The sequence below is a fragment of the Bactrocera neohumeralis genome, chromosome 5 (assembly GCF_024586455.1).
Source record: "Bactrocera neohumeralis isolate Rockhampton chromosome 5, APGP_CSIRO_Bneo_wtdbg2-racon-allhic-juicebox.fasta_v2, whole genome shotgun sequence".
Taxonomy (NCBI): domain Eukaryota; kingdom Metazoa; phylum Arthropoda; class Insecta; order Diptera; family Tephritidae; genus Bactrocera; species Bactrocera neohumeralis.
The window spans coordinates 14,579,404-14,601,090 of record NC_065922.1 but is presented as its reverse complement, the minus strand read 5'-3'; positions in this window follow the sequence as shown (position 1 = coordinate 14,601,090).

Genomic DNA, 21,687 nt, shown 5'->3' with positions numbered 1-21,687 from the left:
AAACATTCATCAAATTGTTTTGGGAAGCGCTGCGGAGTTTACAGCCTTTCACTGGTTCGTTCCGGTTAGAGGGATCCAATTATTTTAAGTGCGCGCCTTAAAAAAAATTTCAGAAGAGCTCTTAGTAAGTTTGAATTCACGGTACTTTTCAGTTTGGTACTTGAATTCAAGCGATTTAATAAAACCTCAGAACAGAATTTGCTCTAATAGCATTTGCATTCCAAGGAGTCCCTCTGGATTCACAGCGGTTTCTACAGTGCTCTTCGTGAGTCAAGGCACAGTTGCTACTAATCACATAGACATTGAGCAACCATTGGCACATTTTATAGCGTCGTTGACTACTTGGTAGCTTTAATATAACCAACAAGCGAAAACCTTTGAAGAGTTTAGAAAGTATTTAAGAATTATTTCACTTTGAGATTTTAAGCCAGTCTGATAGAGCTCTTTAGCCAAGCTCTTTAAGCCAATCTGATGGACAAATTATTATTTTTTTTTGACCGAAAAGGCCAGCGCACTGATGAAGTTTACTAATTCTGAAGTTGCCAAAGACCTTGACTCCACTTATATTCATATTAACTATATACATGTATATTTAATATTCACAGAAAATTCGGTCCACTGGTGGCCTGGCTGATTTTCATAGTTTATGCCAGCAACTACTCCCGATTTTACACTTATATGCACTGTTGCTTCATGCTTTCAAAACACTCAAACATTTTCTTGTAAAAACGGATGAATTATCTATAATATAACACGAAGTATCTTTAGCTTCCTTTCAAAGCGTCACAATAAAATTTTTCAGCTTCCGATATTCATAAACTCTGCTTCTTACTTGCGCTTGTCCCACACTGTCTTGGGCGCCATCTATCAGTTAAAACTTATATTCTGCAAGCGACATCTTTTAGTGATAAAATATTTGAAAACTTCAAACTGAGAATGTTAATAAATGGAAAGGTTCCAATGTTGAATCAGGAATGTTAATAAATAGAGAAATGTTAAGTTAGAGAATGTTAATAAATAGAAAAGGTTCAAATGTTGGCTGTACTAAAATACTAATTATTATGAGGAAACATCGAAAAATTGCTAGTGCAAAAACGACATTGCACTATGCCGTCAAAGAGCACCACCACACCATAAGGGACACAAAACGCACGTATTATTATGAAATAATAATGAAAATTTAATTAAAAGAAATTATTAAAAAATTAAAAAAAAAAAATATTGACGATCTCTGCTTGCGCCTGCTCTATTCAATAAAATTCTCTGCTCATAGCAACTTTAACAGAAATTTCTGGTCGCGTTATTGGGTAACTAACCAGTTATTTAACCGATAGTTGGCTCGGAGGGGTGTTTATGATCGGCTAATAATTATTTTTTATGCAACTTGGTAACATATGTACATATGTATATGTATTTTTGAAATGGTGGAGGCGAGTTACGTCCTTCAAATCAAGTCCTAAAGTGGATATAAAACCTACGCATCTCTACGGGTACTGCGTCGAATACTCTCAGAGCTGGAGTATTTTCATCTATTCGAACAACATGACCTAGACAGCCCATCCGCTGTCTCTTAATTCGCTGAACTATGTCAATGTCGTCGTATATCTCATGCGGGGATGATGAGTGACTTGTAGAGTTTGGTCTCTGTTCGTCGAGAGCGGGCTTTACTGCTCAATTGACAACTCAGTCCGAAGTAGCACCTGTTGGAAAGAGTTATTCTGCGTTGGACTTCGAGGCGGACATTGTGTTGGAGTTAATGCTAGTGCCTACGACTTCCAAGTTATGGCTGTCACTAGTGTCGTGGGAGCTAAGTCGCGATAGCGATGACTGTTTTTTGATGACAGGAGATATTTCGACTTGCCCTCCTTCACTATCAGACCCATTTGTTTCGCTTTCTTATCCAGTCTGGAGCAGGCAGACGGCACGTTTGTTGAGATCCTTTACGATCCTGACGGAGCTTTTGGTTTTGCTCAACGTCAGCTTACATAACCGTATTAGCTTTGTGGGGATACCAAATTCAGACATTTTCAATGTTCCAATTCCAATGTTGTTGTTGTTGTAGCCGGAGAAATCTGTCAAGTTGACAGTCCTTGGCTGGATAAAAATCTGGGTCCGTTCTGGTTACGTAGACCCGACTGTTGTGGGAACGGAATACTATTCTAATCAACGGGCATGTTTTCGTCTGACCATATTCTACAAAGAAGCTGATGCAGGCACCTTATCAGTTCTTTGCCACCGTATTTGAATAGCTCGGCCGGCAATCCATCAGTCCCTGCCGCTTTTTTGTTCTTCAGAAGGGTGTTCAGCGGAAATATATGTCAAGTTCTATCCGAAACGAGACCTATAAGACACTTGCTTGAAGATCCGGAACCTTAAAACTCTTAGTCGGAAGCGAACTTCTTCCCTAGAATGCTGACCAGGCAGTAAATCCACAAATTCAACTCATGAAGCCGCATCGAACTACAACTTTCCACGATTTAATACCTTCCAAGGACCTATCATTCTATAAAGTTGTTAATAGCTTCGAATTTTCTGCCCTCTCGGCCAGTCTCGAGATTGGTAAACCTCAAACTCTCCATAACAGTAAAAAATAACCAATATTCTACTGAAATTAAAAACCTCAAAATTGCAGTCGCAATGTCAAATGCAAATATGCAAAGGAAAGCGCTGACCTACGCATCCACACACACACACACATAAACTCGTGAATATGCGTTTGCTACAGTTTAAGCATTCAGCCAACAACAAGCATCTGCAGCAACTCTGCATTCCTTGCGGTGTGTGTCGGTCGGTGCGATGATGAAACTCAACTCAACTTGATTTTATTGCTGCTGCTGCTGCTGGTGCTGGTGTCTTTGGCTACCGAACGACGTGTTGCGCATGCGCAAAAGCGCGCTCAAGGCGTTCGCCGGCCGTGTGCGATATGCAGAGCGCCAACTGGCAAAGCGTAATTGTTTTCGCGCAACACACACACACATACACATGTATGGGTTTGCATTGCACAAAGGTACCGTAGGTAGTCGCTGGGCACTTGCGCATGCGCGCATTTACAAAGAAATCATTGAGACGATCATATTCATCAGCGGCCGTTCATTACAAATTTGTTGTTGTTGTTGCTGCTGCCTTTTGTGATTTTTGTTTCATTTACGGTTTTTCTGTTTACTTCTCTCACCTTGGCGGCCGCGACGAGCACGGCGGCGACGTTCGTGCATTTTGGGTCAGACCAGCTTGTTTGAGTGTGTATGTGTGTGTGTGTTGCCATGCATTTATGCGCATATTTAGAATGTATGTTGTGCGTTTGTGTGTGCGCGTGGTATTGTGATGGCGCTGGTGCTGGCCATCAACGCTCCACCATCAGTCCATCAGCCCATCAGACCATCGACGGATATTGATCGCGTGTATTTATGGTGATTTTGCGATTGCAGATTTTCAAACTGCGCATGCGTGCGTGCAGCAGTTATTCGTATTTATTGCGGCGCATGAGTTGAATGCTTTGTTGTTGTTGTTGGTTTTTTGTTTTCGAGCTGCAATCGTAATATTTATTATATTTGTAATTTTTTCTTCATTTTATTTGAGTCACTTGCGCGCATATGTGTGTATGTACATATGTAAGTAATATATACTGTATGTACATATGTATGTGTTTATATAACTTTGGTATAAAATAAAGTGTTATATAATATTTTGTAAGTGTACATATGTATCTGTATACATTTCTATCTACTTATGGCACATATTTCATTTGATCAAAATTGACCCGGATTGACAACAAATTTATTTTCTTCTGCGAACTCTAAAAAGAGATGCTTAACAACGCAGCTGAAGATCGCAATTTTTTTTTCAGTCCGGGTCAATTTTGAGCATGATCATTTGATATGTACATACATATATGTACATATTATGTATGCGAACTCTAAAAACGACGAGATGCTTAACAACGCAGCTGAAGATCGCAATTTTTTTTTTTCAGTCCGGGTCAATTTTGATCATGATCATTTGATATGTACATATGTATGTATGTATGATGTATTTCATCTGATCAAAATTGACCCGGACTGTCAAAAAAAATTTGTACGGTCTTCAGCTGCGAACTATAAAAAGAGATGCTTGACAACGCAGCTGGAGATGATAAATTTTTTGTCAGTCCGGGTCAAATTTGATCAGATGAAAAACTTTGTACATATAGTACATACATACATATACATATGTGCAACGACGAAAAAAATTCAGGTGTTTTGCTTCATACCCAAAACTTTAACCAAAATATGTTGGGTCAATCAGCAAGAGAGATAGAGGCCCTCTGCTATATTTCTGTCTCTACCAACAAGACGATGTGCTTTAGCTTTTTTGAGGTTATCATCTTACCCAGAGGTGGTTGGGCGACTCGCATGAGTCAAGTATTCGTTTATATGGACCAGTTCTAGTCAACTTTGAACAAGAAAAATATATGAAAACATTGTATTAATATTCTATATACTGCCTCACAAATCTTTTTGCGCCTCAGCTGCTAATATATATTATATGTATATTTTTGGTATGCTTCGCCAAACTGTCGATTTACGCTTAATTTGCAGATTTCTCGCTCGAAAGACACTTTTGCACTATTTTTAGTCTAATTTAAGCAATAAAAATCGGTAGAATCTAAATTTACCGCTTCCTGTTCATAGATCAAGCGCACTACAAATATATACATACATATACATATATAATTATATATCGCCGTCTAAGATTTCTTGACCACCCATTCTAATAGTTCAATTCCATTCGCTTTTTGTTATTCTCCATGCCGCGCACGCCCACTCGCCAGCTGACAGTAATTGCAAATTATTTTCGGTCATTGAAAAATGGCATGCGACAAAAAATTAAATAAATCTAAAAAAAATCGTAAACACTGTTTTTTTTTTTTTTGGAGCGCGTAAATCATCTTCGTGGTTAAACAATAACCGAGTCCACTTTTTTGTAAAAAAATTATGTTAAAATGTGAAAACAAAAATTAGTCACCAAAAATATGTTAACTCGTGTAGATATGCCACTGACGCCAGAAAATAATTCTTCATTTTACTTTCAAAAACTCAAAAAACTTTGGGTTGAAAACCGAGCAAGATACACATTTTTTGAGAGCAACGATTCTGTGGAAAAAAATCAAAATCTCTCAGGTGACTAGCTGAAACTCTGTTTCGGCAAAATTCCTCTACTATAAATGTGTATAATATTTGTTTAATATTCTCATAAAGCACTTCCACTATAAGTCTGATAGGTCGTCTTAGTAACTAAAATTGCATATTCTACTTCAGAAATGTGGGCGACTTCTCTAAAAATTTTAAGTGAGAAACTGAAGCAGCTGATGCATGATGGAAATTGAAATCACCGAAAATTTTCCGATGAACATTGCGAGTATATGAGAAATGCCTCAGAGAATGAGAAAGTTGATATCTTGGTTGGTCCCTACCAATAAATGGCGTTCAGAGAACCTTGCTTACTTGGGTGAACTTCTATACGTGCCTCCTCCACTATTGTAAATTCGGCTATAACCGCTTAACCGCGCCTTACGCCAAAAAAGAAGAAGAGAAAAATGATCTTTAATCATTCTCCGTGGACTGCTTCAAAAGAATTGGACGAAAAGCTGAACCAATGCTGTTATCAATCACTCTCTCTGCAGAAGTCAATAGAAAATCTTGAGTAATACATATTATATTATTTATTCTCCTAATAAAAACGCAGGATTTGTTCATCCAACGGAGGTAAATAAATGCGAAAGGGACAATTCCTCAAAAAATTCGAACTCAAATGTTATGTAGGGGCGGAGTGTGTCTATCGTCTATGCTCAACGTAGAAGAAGTATATATTCAAAAGTTCTGGAATCTCTTTAGAATCTAATCAGATCAATTATATATAATACATAGTTTATTATTTGATTAATTATTTATTTTTTAGAAGTTACAGACTCCTACTACTTTGGTTTAATTTTACTAAATTCAGCAACCCAGAGGTCAACGACCTTTGATCCTTTTGTTTACGTTTAGCGAAGTCAAACACCTTTTTCAAGACCAATGAGGACAGCAACCCTGACCCTTGTCAAATCAATGACACTTTGTAAACTTTTAGCGAAGTCCAAGCAACAGATAATTGACCTTTGATCACGTCAATAGCCCTTCCCAAGAACAATGTTAGCTAGGTCAATGAGATTTAGTGTTGTTGACTTCGGTAAGCGACTTTGAAGATCAAATATTAGCATTTTTGGATTTTGATATGGATGTATACATTTATAGGGGCGTTATGTAGGAGATGAAGAGGGAAGCGAGACGCGTTTGTAGACAAAAAAAGAAAGAGGCGTGAGTACGAATAGCTTGACAAGCTGGTCTGCTAACCGAAAGTTTCAAGACCTGAGCATGCTGTCCCTCAAAGGTGATCTAGTGACTAAAAATACAGAGGGAACACTTCTCCAGCCTGCTGAAAGGCAGTGAAAGCATAACATCAGAAGGTGGTGGCCCAATTCCCCAATCGCTGACGATGGAGCGGACGTTCCATTGCCCGACCATAAAGATGTTTGAATAGCAATTACCCGTCTGAAGAACAACAAACAAGAGGAGGTCGATGGATTGTTGGCCTAGTTATTCAAATACGGCGGCAAAGAAGTGATAAGAAGCTTGCTTCAGCTTCTTTGTAGAATATGGTCGGACGAATGCATGTCCAGAGATTGGAATTTAAGTGTGCTTTTCCCAATTCACAAAAAGTGATAAGCCTCCTCAACATCGCATACAAAGTTCTATCGAGCGCACTGTGTGAAAGACTGAAGTTCACAGTCAACAAACTGATTGGACCTTATCAGTGTGGCTTTAGGCCTGGCAAATCAACAACTGTACAGATATTCACCATGCGCCATATCTTGGAACAGACGCGTGAAAAGAGGATTGATGTGCATTACCTCTTCGTTGGTTTCAAAGCTGCTTTTGACAGCACGAAAAGGAGCTGCTTTTATGCTGCCTACATATGTACTTATGTCCGAATTTGGTATCTCCGTAAAATTAATACGACTGCGTAAACTGACGTTGAGCAACACGAAAAGCTCCATCAGCATCGGGAAAGACCTCTTCGAGTCGTTCGATACAAAACGAGGTTTCAGACAAGACGACTCCCTATCGTGTGACTTCTTCAATCTGCTGCTGGAGAAAATAATTCGAGCTGCAGAGCTGAATACAGAAGGTACAATCTTTTATAAGAGTGTACAGCTGCTGGCGTACGCCTCAACAACCGCGCCTTTAGTTCTACTTTCTCCAGGCTGGATAAGGAAGCGAAATCAGGCTGGAAATCGAACGCAGAATAACTCTTGCCAACAGGTGCTACTTCGAACTGACCGATAGTAGTAGAAGAAGGTGGCCTCTTTGATTGTGGTCCCAAGTGGAGAAGACTCAGCCTTCATTTTGTGTTAAGAATTGACGTTAACTTGAGTGGCGGAGCGCCGACTGGAGTATTTTCTGAACAAAAGTAGTTTTGGGGTTATAGAGATTAATCACTTAAAAGAAAGAGACAGCGTTAATCAAGAAGAAGTAGAATTTGATGCAATAAACTTTTGCGGTGTTTTAATAAATTCCGAACCTAATTGGCTAACATTTATTGTGATTCTTCTTTCTGAACTTTATGGAAACACAAGTATTTGCACATACTTGAAAGATACTTGAAGAAGTGTCTATAAACCATTAGGGAAGCAATATTTTTTGCACAAATATATGTGGTAATAATTTTTTAATACACTCATATAAAAGAATAATGTTTTTATTTACCGTTTCCTCCGAAGATAAAGCACTGAGCTCTCTCGCCATCTCTGCCGCTTCTCAAGCCATTCTCCACACCAAAGTCAAGCAAGAACAATTGAAGCGCGCAAACGCCAAACAAAGACAAAATGCAAACACACATACATATGTATATATATATATATATATATATACATATTCACCTACAGACGCACACACGCGTAAGAAACATTGAATGGTTCGGAATCGACGACATCTCCTCCATACGAAATCAGTCAGTCGAGTGGACAAAATGCGTCTGCGGCAAGCAAATTCTCGAAGCATTGAAGAGCGTTCTTGTGTTGGTGCCACAGTTGCGTTTGAGTCGCGTCTTCGTTGCTTGAGCGCAGATAGAAGATGGCTGCGCTGGACTTTTCCGCGCATGCGCGTCGTGTCTGCTTCTTCTTTTGTGTGTGTTTGTGCGGAGTCGGCGCGGCAAGATGATTGAATTTATTACGCATACGGGTCTTTCTGTTTATACATATGTATGCAACACCATTGTTGTTGTTGTTGTTGATTTTTATTGCCGTTGCGCGAATTGTTATTCAACACCAGCGACTTGGTCAACGTGCAGCAGCATTTCTTTGGCATTTCACTGCCGCCGCTTGATCCCCTTCCGTCCGCATCTTCGACTGCCACTCCAGGCTCTACGTTTGCCTCTCCTTCAGCAGCCACAGAGTTTGCGTCTGTCGCTGCGCTTTTCTCTGCCACTTGCCACTTGTGAATTCCATTGCCGATCGATCTTTGATAACTTTTCTCGATAAACCAGCCGTTTGTGCGCGCCTCCACAGCCCCGCCTCTCCTGTATTAGTCAGCGCGTCAGTCGCTCACCTACAATGCGTGGCGCGGACATCCATCAGCCAGCCAACGGCTTCAGCGTCTCGAAAGTCTTTGATTTTTGTGATTCTTTGTGGTTATTGGATGCGACGCGTGATCGCTACCGGGAAATTTATCGCCGTTCATTAGAATTCAGCGTGCGGCGTGTAGCGATTGTGGCTGGAAAAGGGCCCGGTCGCGAGATTGGTAGCCGCATATTCCTCTATTTACTTAGGTGAGTGTGGAGGAATATGCAAGAATGTCAGACAAATTCACTTCGAATATATGTTATCTACTTTTAAGAGTCCGTATTGTATTTGTAAATGTATGCAAGACTACAAGAGTTTAGAGAATCATTAGAAACTCAAGCACGAGTAGGTGCGGATATGTTGGAATGCTGTAATTTATGCATAATTTGACCTCAGCACCTTCGGAGATGTTTGGATGGAGGTGTGAGGAGAATAATGTTTCACACGAAACATATACCAGTAAAATCCATCTTCGAGGTATTGCTTTGCTCTGCTTCTTCAATTGACTTCAAAATATTTTCCATTAAGATCTATAAACTTTGCAAGCGTTTGGTCCAATTCTCAAAGCACTTTTGCCACTCTTACTGAGGTATCTCCAAAACATCACTCTTGAACGCATCAACCGCCTCTTCAGGTGACTCTTAGTTTATTTTTTACGAACTCCAAAGAAAAAGAAGTCATTTGGTGTCAAGTCAGCACTATACGCAGGATGACTCATCAAATTGATGTTCTGAGTACTCTAAAATGCAGTTGTTTCAGTCGCTGTGTGCGATTTTGCATTGCCGTGGGAAGAGTGATCCGTCTTCGGCGGTAGGTTTTCCTGATTTCTTGAAAGACAACTGGCAAACAAATGATTGTGTATCACTCATAATTTATAGTTCTGCCTTGTTCTAGTGGTATGATTGCGATATATCGAAAAAAACAGGCAATCATTTGTCTTTAAGTGCCTTGCGCGAACAAGTTTATTCGGCTCATCTTCAAACAATCATGCAGTATACAAAATATGCAGGAGCCAACTTGAAAAAAAACTACAGTCAAATGTCCTTGCAATGTTGGATGTATGCTGATCACGAATGCCTATAGTGCCTCTATCTCATGAAAGATCAGATGACGATCTGTCAATATTAGTTGGTGCGCAGCATCAATAGGTTCCGGAACAATAACCGTTTTTGGACGACATTCACGAAATCCCTCTTGGAGTGGTGTAAAAACTCGATTGAAATCACCACATCATCGATAAACACAGGTCCTTGATGGAGCTTCATCGTCAAAAATGGATTTAAGTTGATCGATGCACTGTTGGTGAGATATCCCAGGTCGAAAGCTCTGAATAATTATCGCATCAGAATGTTCGCGATTTAATTCCATTTTTTGGCCGCAATGAATATTTTAAGTGACTGTAAACAACACAAATAGCGGTCGTATGTGAAAACATTCTGAGCATATGTATATAACATCAAAAATGTCAAATTTTACGAAAAAGTTGTCAATAGCTAGATTGCAATACTAGGATTGCCGATTAACCGAGTCTACAAGATTACGATTTTCAAGTCCATTCTTTCATTAAAAAGTCTAGATTTTTCTGGCATTTTTGAGGGATTTTGTGATAGTCACCAACTCAAGTAATTCGTATTGCAACCTGATTTTCGTTTGTTAACTAATTTTGCCTAGAGGCGTCTTTCTTATCCGAATTTTGACTCTGTGATGGGCAAGTGCTCCCAGCGCTCAGAGGTCAAAGCAAAAAGTAAGTTTGGCACCATATTTCCAAAACCTATTTCAATCGTACTACAACTGTTTCACTAATGGGCCTCAAGTAAAGGCTGTTTTTTTAGACGTGTAGTTTTCAATGAGGCAATACTCTTTTCGGAGTTGGTCTCTATCAACTGACACTTTATTTATACTCAGTTTGGTTTGTCATTTTACTAAAAACAGACTTAATTCGAAACAACGTTTGCAAAGCATGCAATTTTATTACCAAACGTCGGTTTGCGCGACGCATCGCAAGCTAATCGCACAGCAGAGTCGGTAGGTCCGTACATCCTATAATCACGGAGCGGTTTCGCACCACGTTTACCTTTGTGGATAATGTGAAGTCCATCCGCTATCGTGCGCAACATTTGCCGTTGTGCTCATTCACTTTATGAAAAATTTTATGGAGTAATCTTGGTTTCCGGGCTTACAAAATCCAACTTATATAAGCGTGTCGCACGTTCAGTGAATGGGTCCACAACTATGTAGATGGCCGCTCGATTTTCAAAAGAAAATTTTATTCAGCGTTGAACCTCACTTTTTGTTGAATGAATACGTGGAGTGATGATAATCCACACGTCATTGTAGAGGCGTCGTTACATCTTTAACTGTTTGGTGATTTCCATGGGCAGAAGGAATCATTGGTACAATTTTTCTTCAAAAATGAAGCCGACGATAATGTCGCTTATCAACGCAAACAAGGCCGATACAATTTATTGAAAAAAAAGCTTCGGCGTGTTATTGCTGACATTCAGGGTTTGTCTGAAAAGTAATAGGATAGATTTACTTCCGCCGCGACTGTACTTTGGTAGAGGGCGTTCCTAGCTAATAAACGCGCGGTTGGTCCGTTGCCTCTGAGCACCTGGAGAGTCAAGACAAACATTTTCGCGCGACGTGTTTCTGTGAGTGGTGCAAGCCGAAAATGCAGCGTTCGTTAGAGCAGAGGTACGTGATTAAATTCTGTTTGAAACTCGGTAAATCTGCGACAGAGACGTTTGACAAGATAAAGCAGGCTTACCCAGATATTGCTTTAGCGAGAACGGTTGAGTTTCGGTGGCACCAGGCCTTTTTGGAGGGCCGGGAATTTTTGACATCGAAGGCATCGTCCATCCTAAATTTATTCCTCCTGGACAAACCGTCAACGCCAAGTTTTACGTGGAAGTTCTCAAGAGACTCAAACGAAGGGTCAATCGGGTCCGACAAGACATCGCAGCCGATTGGAAATTGCACCACGACAACGCCCCGGCTCACACTGCCTTTCTTGTGAACAGCTACCTAACCAAGGCCGACATCCCAACGCTTCGGCAGCCACCTACAGCCCAGATTTAGCCTCCCGGACTTTTTTGTTTCCATTGCCAAAAAAGCTATGAAAGGGGTCCAAGCAACATGCTTTCATTCTCAAGGCTATTCCGTTCTTTCATCAATGCTTGGAAATCGCAGCGCTGCATAGACACAGAAGGAGCCTATTTTCAAAGTTTTTATAGATATGTTTCGATTCATTCAATAAATTCTTTTAAATCAACGTAGTCCTATTACTTTAATGGACAATCCCTATACACTGCAAACTTTTATTTCAACTTAATGACGAATTTTCATCCAGCTAGAGGTATTTTCATCCATTTGAATCGCCAATCGTTCATCTACTATTACGTTTTTTCATCTAGACGAGCAAGTTTCATCCACCTAGCTGAGCTATCATTTACTCAGGTAAGCTTTAATAAAACCAGGAAAACTTTAATAGAACTTGAAGTTCTTATGAATTTCAAAGAAGTTCACAGCCCAAATAAAGTTGCGTTCATTGACTCTGGTGCTGATACTTCCCCAATGAAATTCAAGCCATAAATATAATTGTTTTTAGGTTATCTGTCAAAGCTTTTGCAAAAAGTTGGGCTTAAAATATGAGCTCTAAAAAATACATGCATACATGTGTACATAAATCGATATTTTATGCGAATATTGACAAAAAATCGGCGATATGATGAAAGGTACTTTCTATTTCACTAGAAATTCCGCTATCTCCCTTCAAGTTATGTTAATATTCGCAATAAAAATCTGCACGAAAGCGCTTTGCATAAAATAATCAGCGAAAGCTGGGAGTGTTAGAGATTGGCTCGGGGCTTTTACATACATAAATATAAATATATATGTATACACATACAGACATATTATACATAATTTTGTCTTCAGAAGTGTAACTAATCAACCATTTGTCATAATCTTGATCGATAGTGAAAATTGCGCTCAAAACGCTGCTTCTTTCTTAAGCTTTTTCTTAACTACTTAAGCCACCAAATTTATTTTTCTAACTTTATTTTTATAAAATGTCTTGTTCTTCGCATTTATTGTTGTTGCACTATTTTAAGTTAGATAAGTAAGATTTTGACTATCAATCATCGGTCAATTTGTTGACCCAAAATGCGCAAGCTTGTCGACTTGAAGAAAGCATAAGCGATTGGCGCGCTTTGGAGAAACTAAAACTATGAATAAGAGACGGTTAGGGAAGACACTTACATACATACAAACAAATACATATAATTTATGAGTTAGAGCAAAGCATTTTTTTCATATGAATAATTAATGAGTTGGTAATGTTGCGGTTTTTTGAAGAGACAGTAAGCAGAAAGAAGCGTTAGCTTAACAGTTAGAAGAAGATGCTAGCGAGATGTTATTGTATGTATGTATCTGTGTATTGAGATGTTTAAACAAATATGCAGACTATTTTTATTATGTTTTGTTGTTGTTCTTTCTTGTAACTTAATCAATGCGAGTTTATTTAAGTGTGGTCACTCGGCTTGCTGAGCTTAGTTTTGGTTTCTAGTTCGATCTGTTTTGTGCGACGTGCAAGATGAGGCAGCATCTGTGGTCCATACTATTTTTAGTGATTTGCCTGACGGCGGTGCTGGTGAAATGTATGTGTTTGCAATTGAGTAAAAAGCAGCTTATCGTAGAAAGAAATGTTTAAAGTATTTTACAACGAAAAGGTGCAAGGATTATGTGTAGAGATTGATTGATGATTGGAAAAATTTAATTCAAATAAATTGTGTTGGAATAAAAATATGAAAGCCGTGAATGTTTTGGGAACATTTTTTGATGAAATTAATTTATTGGCACTCGGTACTCGGCTATAATCGCGTAAGGGGTTTCTACGCCAAATAAGAAGAAGAATTTATTGGCATATTTTAAGAACTTTGGGGGAAGGGCGAAAGAAAACAGGATTTGTATGACTAAAAATACAAAAACAAATTATATAATGAAAATAATTATTTAAAAAAAAATTAATAATAATTTTGTAATTAATTTTATAAACAAAATTAAAAATAATAATTAAATAAAAAAATTGATAAATTAATAAAAGTTTTTAAAATCTTTACTAATAATATCTAATACAATTTCATAAAATATTTTTGTTTTTAATAAAAGTAAAAAAAAAATTATATATAAAAATATAATACATATGTATGTATGTATGTATGTACATATATAGCAATAAAATTAAAAAAAATAATTTAACATAAAAAAATAAAATTTCTTAAAAAATTATTTATAATAATAAATTTTAAAACAAAAATTATTTTTTATACTAAATTATTAAAAATGTAATTAAACCATTTTTTTATAAAAAAAAAAAGTAAAATATGCTTTTTAACATTAGGAATTAAAAAATAAACACTAAACTAAAAACAAGAAAAATTGTAAATTGAAGAAAAAAATAAATCCATTTGAAATTAAAAAAAAATAAAATTTCTTTAAAAACAAACTTAATGTTAAAAAAAAAAAATTCTTTAAAAAAAATTTAAAATAAAAAAAAAATAAAGTTTCTTTAAAATTTTTTAAATAAATAAATAAATTTTCTCAAAAAAATTACTTATAACAATAAATACTAAAACAAAAATTATTTTTTTTATAACAATTATTCAAAATGTAAATATACCATTTTTTTTATAAAAAAAGGTAAAATATGTTTTTTAACATTAGGAATTTAAAAATAAATATTAAACTAAAAATAAAAAAAATCAAAATAAAAATACTAAACCAATTTTAAAATAAAAAAAATATAATTTCTTAAAAAAAGTTACATATAACAATAAATATTAAAACTAAAATTAATTTTTTATAAAAAAGTATTAAACCATTTTTATAAAAGAAATATATTTTTTAATGTTAAACATTGAAAAATAAACATGAAACTAGTGCGAAAAATTGTAAATTAAAACAATAAAATTAAAAAAAAAATAAAAAAACAACAAAATCCATTTAAAATTAAAAAAAATAAAATTTCTTTAAAAAAAGAATAGTTACAACAATAAATATTAAAATAAGGACCAACGCGCAAAGGACCATAAATCTTTCGCAGAACTTTTCTCTCGAAAACTCGCAACGTCGACTCATCCGTTGTTGACATCGTCCAAGACCCTGCACCACATAGCAGGACGGGAATTATGAATGACTTATAGAGTTTGGTTTTTGTTTGTCGAGAGAAGACTTTGCTTCTCAATTGCCTACTCAGTCCGAAGTAACACCTGTTGGCAAGAGTTATCCTGCGTTAGATTTCTAGGCTGACATTGTTGTTGATGTTAATGATTCCAAGATAGACGAAATTATCTACGACTTCGGAGTTATGACTGTCAAGAGTGACGCTGTTGACAGGAGATATTTCTTTGCCCTGGTCCACCACCAGACCCATTTGTTTTGCTTCCTTGTCTAGTCTGGAGAAAGCAGAACTAATGGCGCGAGTGTTAAGGCCGATGATATCAATAACATCGGCATACGCCAGCAGCTGTACACTCTTATAAAAGATGGTACCTTCTCTATTAAGTTCTGCAGCTCGAAATATTTTCTCCAGAAGCAGGTTGAAAAAGTCACACGATAGGGAATCGCCTTGTCTGAAACCTCGTTTGGTATCGAACGGCTCGAAGAGGTCCTTCTCGATTCTGACGGAGCTTTTGGTGTTGCTCAACGTCAGCTTACACAGCCGTATTAGTTTTGCGGGGATACCAAAATTTGGTATCCCATACGTTGATCGTTTACATAAAATTTTACTATAATTATTGCTTTAATTTTCGTACGCACTAGATTAAAAGATCTTATTTTCGTAAGAGCGATCCGATTGTGTGAGAGCTTCATTCTAATTGATCCTTCATTCACTTCAAAGGAACTCCTTGAGATAATTTTTCCAACAAGACAGCAAAGCTTTTACCTGATGGCTAAGTAAAGGAAAGTGTATGACATATTAAGTACACCCCAAAGGATTTCGTTGTTTTATACTCCAAATAATATAGTGATACCACAAATAGTAAGAAGGAGATTTTTCTGACTGATACCTCAGTCCTTTGCCGTTATAAATTCCGGTTCGATCGGGTTTCATAGAACCCACTGACGCGAATACGTATACAGATAAAGTACTTGCCTTTGCTTACATCTGATTTTCTTAGAAAATATTACTAGGTTTCGGGGCGATGTAAAATTTAAACATAAAGAAGATCACAAATCGGGGTTAATGGTCTAAATTTATCATATCACGAATTATAGAAACAACAATCTATCACACAATTTTATATTAAATCCAATTGAAAATATTATGAAATTAATTATACTTAATTTTTTCTACACTTCCAGCTGAATCCTTCACCGAAGTCGATGATGACGGCAATGAAATCGAAGTTAAACGCTTCTACATTGAGGGTCGTCAGTTGAACGGTGGTCGCCGGCAATGTTATGAGACACGTAGACGCAAACGTTCTTACGCTTATGGACAAGAAGACGACAAGTCCAATGATGAGATTCTAACAGCTTCCTCAACGGCGCCAAGCGGTATTGATACCGCTGTCTCCATAGATGAGGAGGATGACATGGAAGAAGAAAAACCGGTTGGTGTGTACGGAATACGCCAAGGTAGTGCTGACAATGGGGAACAGAATATGGCTGATAATGGAGCTGACGTTGATGAGAATGAGGATGGAGACGAAGGCGCAATCAATTTGCCTGTCGTGGCGCAGATTACACATCAAAGTAGCGTACAGTCCAATCCAGCTGCTGAGGCCAGTAACCACAATGGCATAGTAATTGTACAAGGCAATATGCCGCCCAAAGTAGATCCACAAACACACGCGGTTTTTGAACTGCTGCCGGTAGGAAACAAAGAAGACGGTGATGACGGGCTTGATAGCGATGACTATGGTGATGATTCACAGCTGTTATATCAAGAAGAAATTAGTCCAGTGAGCACGACAGCTATTTGGTCGACTGGTGAAGACGAACCTCTGCCATATGGTCAGACTGAGTTGGAGACTGACACTCAAGATTATGCTGATATAGATGAGGAACAGAATAGCACAGCTAAACCTAAACCATCGAAAAGACCTACAAAGAGACCGACAAAAAAACCTTCCAAAAAGCCATCGCGCAAACCTTCTAGAAGACCTGTCAAGAAGCGTCCTAACAACAAACGTCCTAATAACAAACGTCCAAATACATCGAGTGGCAAACGTCGTCGGCCAAGTAAAAGGAACAAGAATTCGTCAAAAAGACGTGGCACGAGCAACAATAAGAGACGTCGCCAACGTCCCAATTACGAGGATGACGATTTCGATGGTCTGCGCCTGACAGCCAATCGTCTCAAGAATCACAAACTAGACAATTTAAAGTATAAACGTAAACAGTTGAATAAGGAGAATGAAGCCAACCAAGGCACAAATACTTTTACGAAGACCGAGACGCTTACGCGTACCGGTACAGCCGACGATGAGAAGAATGTAAACTGTATTATTATCAACAAAACCACGACACCGCGCCCATTCTGGGGCCTGTTCGGTCGTAGCGCTGATGGTGACGAGCCTGAGGCAACCACCGCGAAACCCTACGGCAGAAGGAAGCGCATTAACTTCAGTCTGCCGGCATAAGTTTATTGGATAGCTTCAAAATTTAAGGAAATATAATTAATTTTAATTTAATATTTATTTATTTAATATTTATAACAGAAATAAAGAAATGTACTACGTGTTTCGAAATCATTTTTGTTCGAAAAATTTGAGTTAGCTTGTTATGACAGTATTTTTTCTGCTGTTTTCGACGAAATCGTCTCCTGAAAGGATCTTCATATGTAATTCCTTTTCTTTATTTCAAATAACATTAGCTTACGTCCAGCGAAAAAAAACCTATGTGCCTAAAGAAATACAAAACAAAAGCTCGGGAGCTCAGAATTTTTATCATTCAGACGGCCATGATGTAGATGGAATTTGGAATTACAGAACTCTTAAGGAATAAAGTTTATTAAGCTAGCTTAAAGTCGGATTTCAGTTGAGGAAATATTTCAAAGTCCAGCATTGCCGTTTGTCTCTTTAGATGTACCTCTTGCCACAGTCGCAATTATGGAGAAATTCTTCTGCAATATTTGCTTACAGAGCATGATAGTGTTCTTCTCGAATTGAACAAAGAACACTCATAAAACTATGGTTGAATTTTACTACAAGCTGTGTAAAGAAAGGGTGCTGAAACGAGCCAAAGTTGTTTGGCAATCGAACGAAGGAAAGGGAGCTCGAATCGTGTGAGTGCGAAAAGCTTGTGATGCTGACTGACAGCGAGTATGTAGTTTGGCAAATTGTTAAATGTATTTCGGAACAACCGCTCACCTCCTTATACGCAGATACCGATCTTTCTCGCTTCTTCTCTGCCAGGAGACTGATACTCTCCCGATTAAATCCGCAGTGAGCATATTCACGAACTGTACGAAGTAGTACATAATAGAAACTACGAACGGCGACACTAGCCTGAACTCATTAACAGTGCGTTCAGGGTTGGTCAAGGAGTGTCTAACTTCGTTATCAATAGCATTGAGTGACGTTGTGATAAGACTGGTGTGGGTGTCAAGCCACAGCGGAGTCGCAGGAAATTGTAAAGCAGATGAGCTAGCAAGGAAAGGCACTCTACAATCGCTATCGGTAAAATTGGAGCTGATAGCTGGGCTTCGCGGAAGCTTGGCCAGTATTGGCACACCATCGGTGCATGCGCTGTCGCAAAAGGCTTTTAGCCCAAAATCGATCGCAAGAGATCTACTGACCTGTAGTGTGCCTTCAGCAAGGATAGCCTCTCCCAAATTGTGGGGCTTTAAACAGGCCATTCCCGTATTGACGTCCATTCTGTAATGTTGGGAATCTTGAGACGCCATCTACAAAAGCTGTATGGAAGAAGATGAGGTGGAAATAACTCAACACTTCCTTCTCAGCTGTTCCGCGCAACACAGACATGGTCGCTTGAACGAAACGCAAACAAAGGAGTTTCAGACGTATCAGAATACTGCACTCCGTACGTTTACAGGATGCATCTTGATGTCTCCTGTTGAGCACTTACATAGTGAGGTCTACATGCTCCCTAGTAAAGAACAGATTGCACTCCTCTCCCTCCAACCAGTTACATATTTTCGCAGAAATCATCGCTGCAGTCGTCTTCTTGAAGCGGAGCCGCCTCCTTGAAGCATGAAGATGCCATTCTTTGACTATGTCGACGGCAGTTTGGCGACCAGACTACGAATGCAACAAACTTCAGACAAGCACAGACCGGTATTCACAATGGAGCCATTAACACCTTCACCGACTCCTTACCACTGTTTGGTATGCTTGGAGTTGAACTACCACCTATTGCAGCGGGACGAAGAATTCGAGTTGCACCTAGAATCTGGGGTTACACTTGCGCAACTTCATTCTGGATACTGTAGCAGATTAAAATCATAATTAGTTAGAATTGAACTCGACGTATCAAAAATATGTCTTGAGTAACATATCCTCTTCGCATGCCTAATGAATGGCACTCATCAAGCATCCGTATCGACCGACGTCGTTGGTCGTTCCCACTACATTCGAGTCTACGTAACCGGAACGGACACAGATTTTTTATCCTGATTTCTGAAGAGACCATTCTTCTTACCTTCTGCGAGTTCTGTTTACAAAGAAGGCGGTAATCCAAAGATGACAAAAGTGAAGTCAAGCTTATACTTGAAATCTAAAACGTTACAGGTCTATTAACATTAGGATGACAGGAAGATTTTAGGGTTTCTCAAAAATTAAGTCTGCGAAAGATTTATGGACAGGTAGATGTTGCCAAGACCAATTATCATATGAGACGGAACTATGAGTTGTACGGATACTAACTTTATGCAGACAAACTCAAGTCATCTCCTAAGATCAAATTCTTCAAATCTGCAAACATTTAATACGGATAAACTAGGGATAGCAAAACGAGAGCTCTGCTACTATTGCGTTGGAAAACAAAAGGAGAGGAACTTGATTTCAAAGTTATGTTAACTGGAGAAAGAAGGAAATTAGAAGACCCGACCATAACCGCTGAATAAAAATCAAATTGACTCGAAGTGTCCAGGTGGTTTTCAATAAAGCTCTTCCTTTTTTGTTTGAATACGACAGTTCTTCACGTGTTGCTTTCGAAGCAATGTGCGAGGGGGAAACGGTGTGCGGGGGATTCCAGATTGCGTCATTTCACAATTGAAACTTGATACCATTTTTTGTTGCTGTTTATACATAAACATACATAATAAATTTGTGAGTATTTATTTAGTCGCAAATTTTCCACCGCTTAGTTATCTCTTCAATGGAACCCCACAATTAGACGCATGACTTCTTAAATGCCATAAAAAGCAGAAACTTCCCACGCTTAAGAGGTTTGGCGCGATTACCGAATGCGAATGAGACTCCGCCCGCATGACATAGAAAAGATTTTCCCAAGCTTTTCGAGGCTTAGCCGCACAGACTGATAATATGAAACAATGCTACACCGTTTATGCTGAGCGCACATACAGCAACAACAACAACAACTCTGATATACATATGTATGTAGATAATTATGCAAAAACTCGCTTAGAAGTTATCTTAGCAGCGGTGAAGGTATGCCACGGTGAAAAGACAACGGTGGTATCTACCTATACATATATGTACTTTCTCGCCCCCCACATTAGGAACTTTATGGCTTTTCCTAATTTATCCAACTTAACACAAATGTAATCAAATTGTGCAACGGAGCCTAACGCTGCGCGCTGGTATTCTTAATTTCTACGCCTGGGTTGCGTGTCTTCTTCACTTACATATGTATGTAGCGCTCAGGTGACTTCCTTTCCAAGTCAATGTTGTTGTTTGGTGTGTTTTCTTTGAGGCTTCTTCCTTTTGCTGCTGACGTGCCGAAAATACGTTACAATTGCAATGAGTTTGACGCATGCGCGCCATCATTAGCGGTGACAAAACAGTACGCGCAGCATGTGGACGACAGGGAGTCCAAAATTGCGCGTCCCGAACGCTCGGAAACCGCATATGTGCAGCGTAAGGTGTCAAGCGGCGTAGGAAAATTACGGCTGCTCTTAGCGCAGCTATCAAAAGACGTCGAGAAGACGCGCATTTGTGGGTATTCCGCGCAATACCGACGCGCGACCCATATGGTCTTACCAATGCAGTTGCATTGAGCTCGGCGTTTTATCGGCAATACGCTCTTAATGAGTTGACATCACGTTGACAGTCGTTGCAACCGAAATTCGAGCAAAGAGGGTCACAATTTCAGCTTTAGCGCTTGCTCGCCAGCTGCGCCTACGAAATTGCTAGTACAAAGGCGGCTAAGAAAGAGGCGCAAAAGATGATACCACTGCTGCGCTGCGTTGCGAGACGATTGGTAAAGCAGTTGCGCGTTAATTATCAACCGGAAGCCGCAGTTGCAGTTGGTACCCTTTGACCCTAACTTCGTACTGTCATTCAATCAAATTGGACACTCGATATTGGCGAGCGCTAGCGTGGTAGCGCGGCTACTTTCCAATACAGTTACTAGTAACTATAATGCTTATGCAACTCTGCTTTATGTCTTTGCTCGTCATTCTGTTGCACGTGCGGCAGCCACGTTGTCGTCTTGCCGCGTTTCTTACGCAACGTAAAAACAATAAAAAAGATAATAGCGCTAGAAAAAATAAACACACATGCTAGCGAGTCGCAGTGAGGGCGAACCCTCGCATACGCCTGGGCTATGTGCGCCGTTTGCACCCTCTTCGCAGTGACCGCAAGCTACATAAGGCACGAAAATTGCTTACGAAGTACTTGAAATGAAATCAAATTATCTTCTCGAGTGTTATGAAGTCACTCTTATTTATTTATTTTTATTTTTCGTTATCAAAATGTCATCAAAAGTATTCGTCTTCGCATTTGCTCGGCGCTTCCCCTTCTTAAGCGAGCTGAACTGTTGTTGTACACCAAAATTGTTGTGTCGTAGGTATCTAATTTATCACAAGTGATGTGGTCTATCTAAGGTATTTTGTTGTTGTT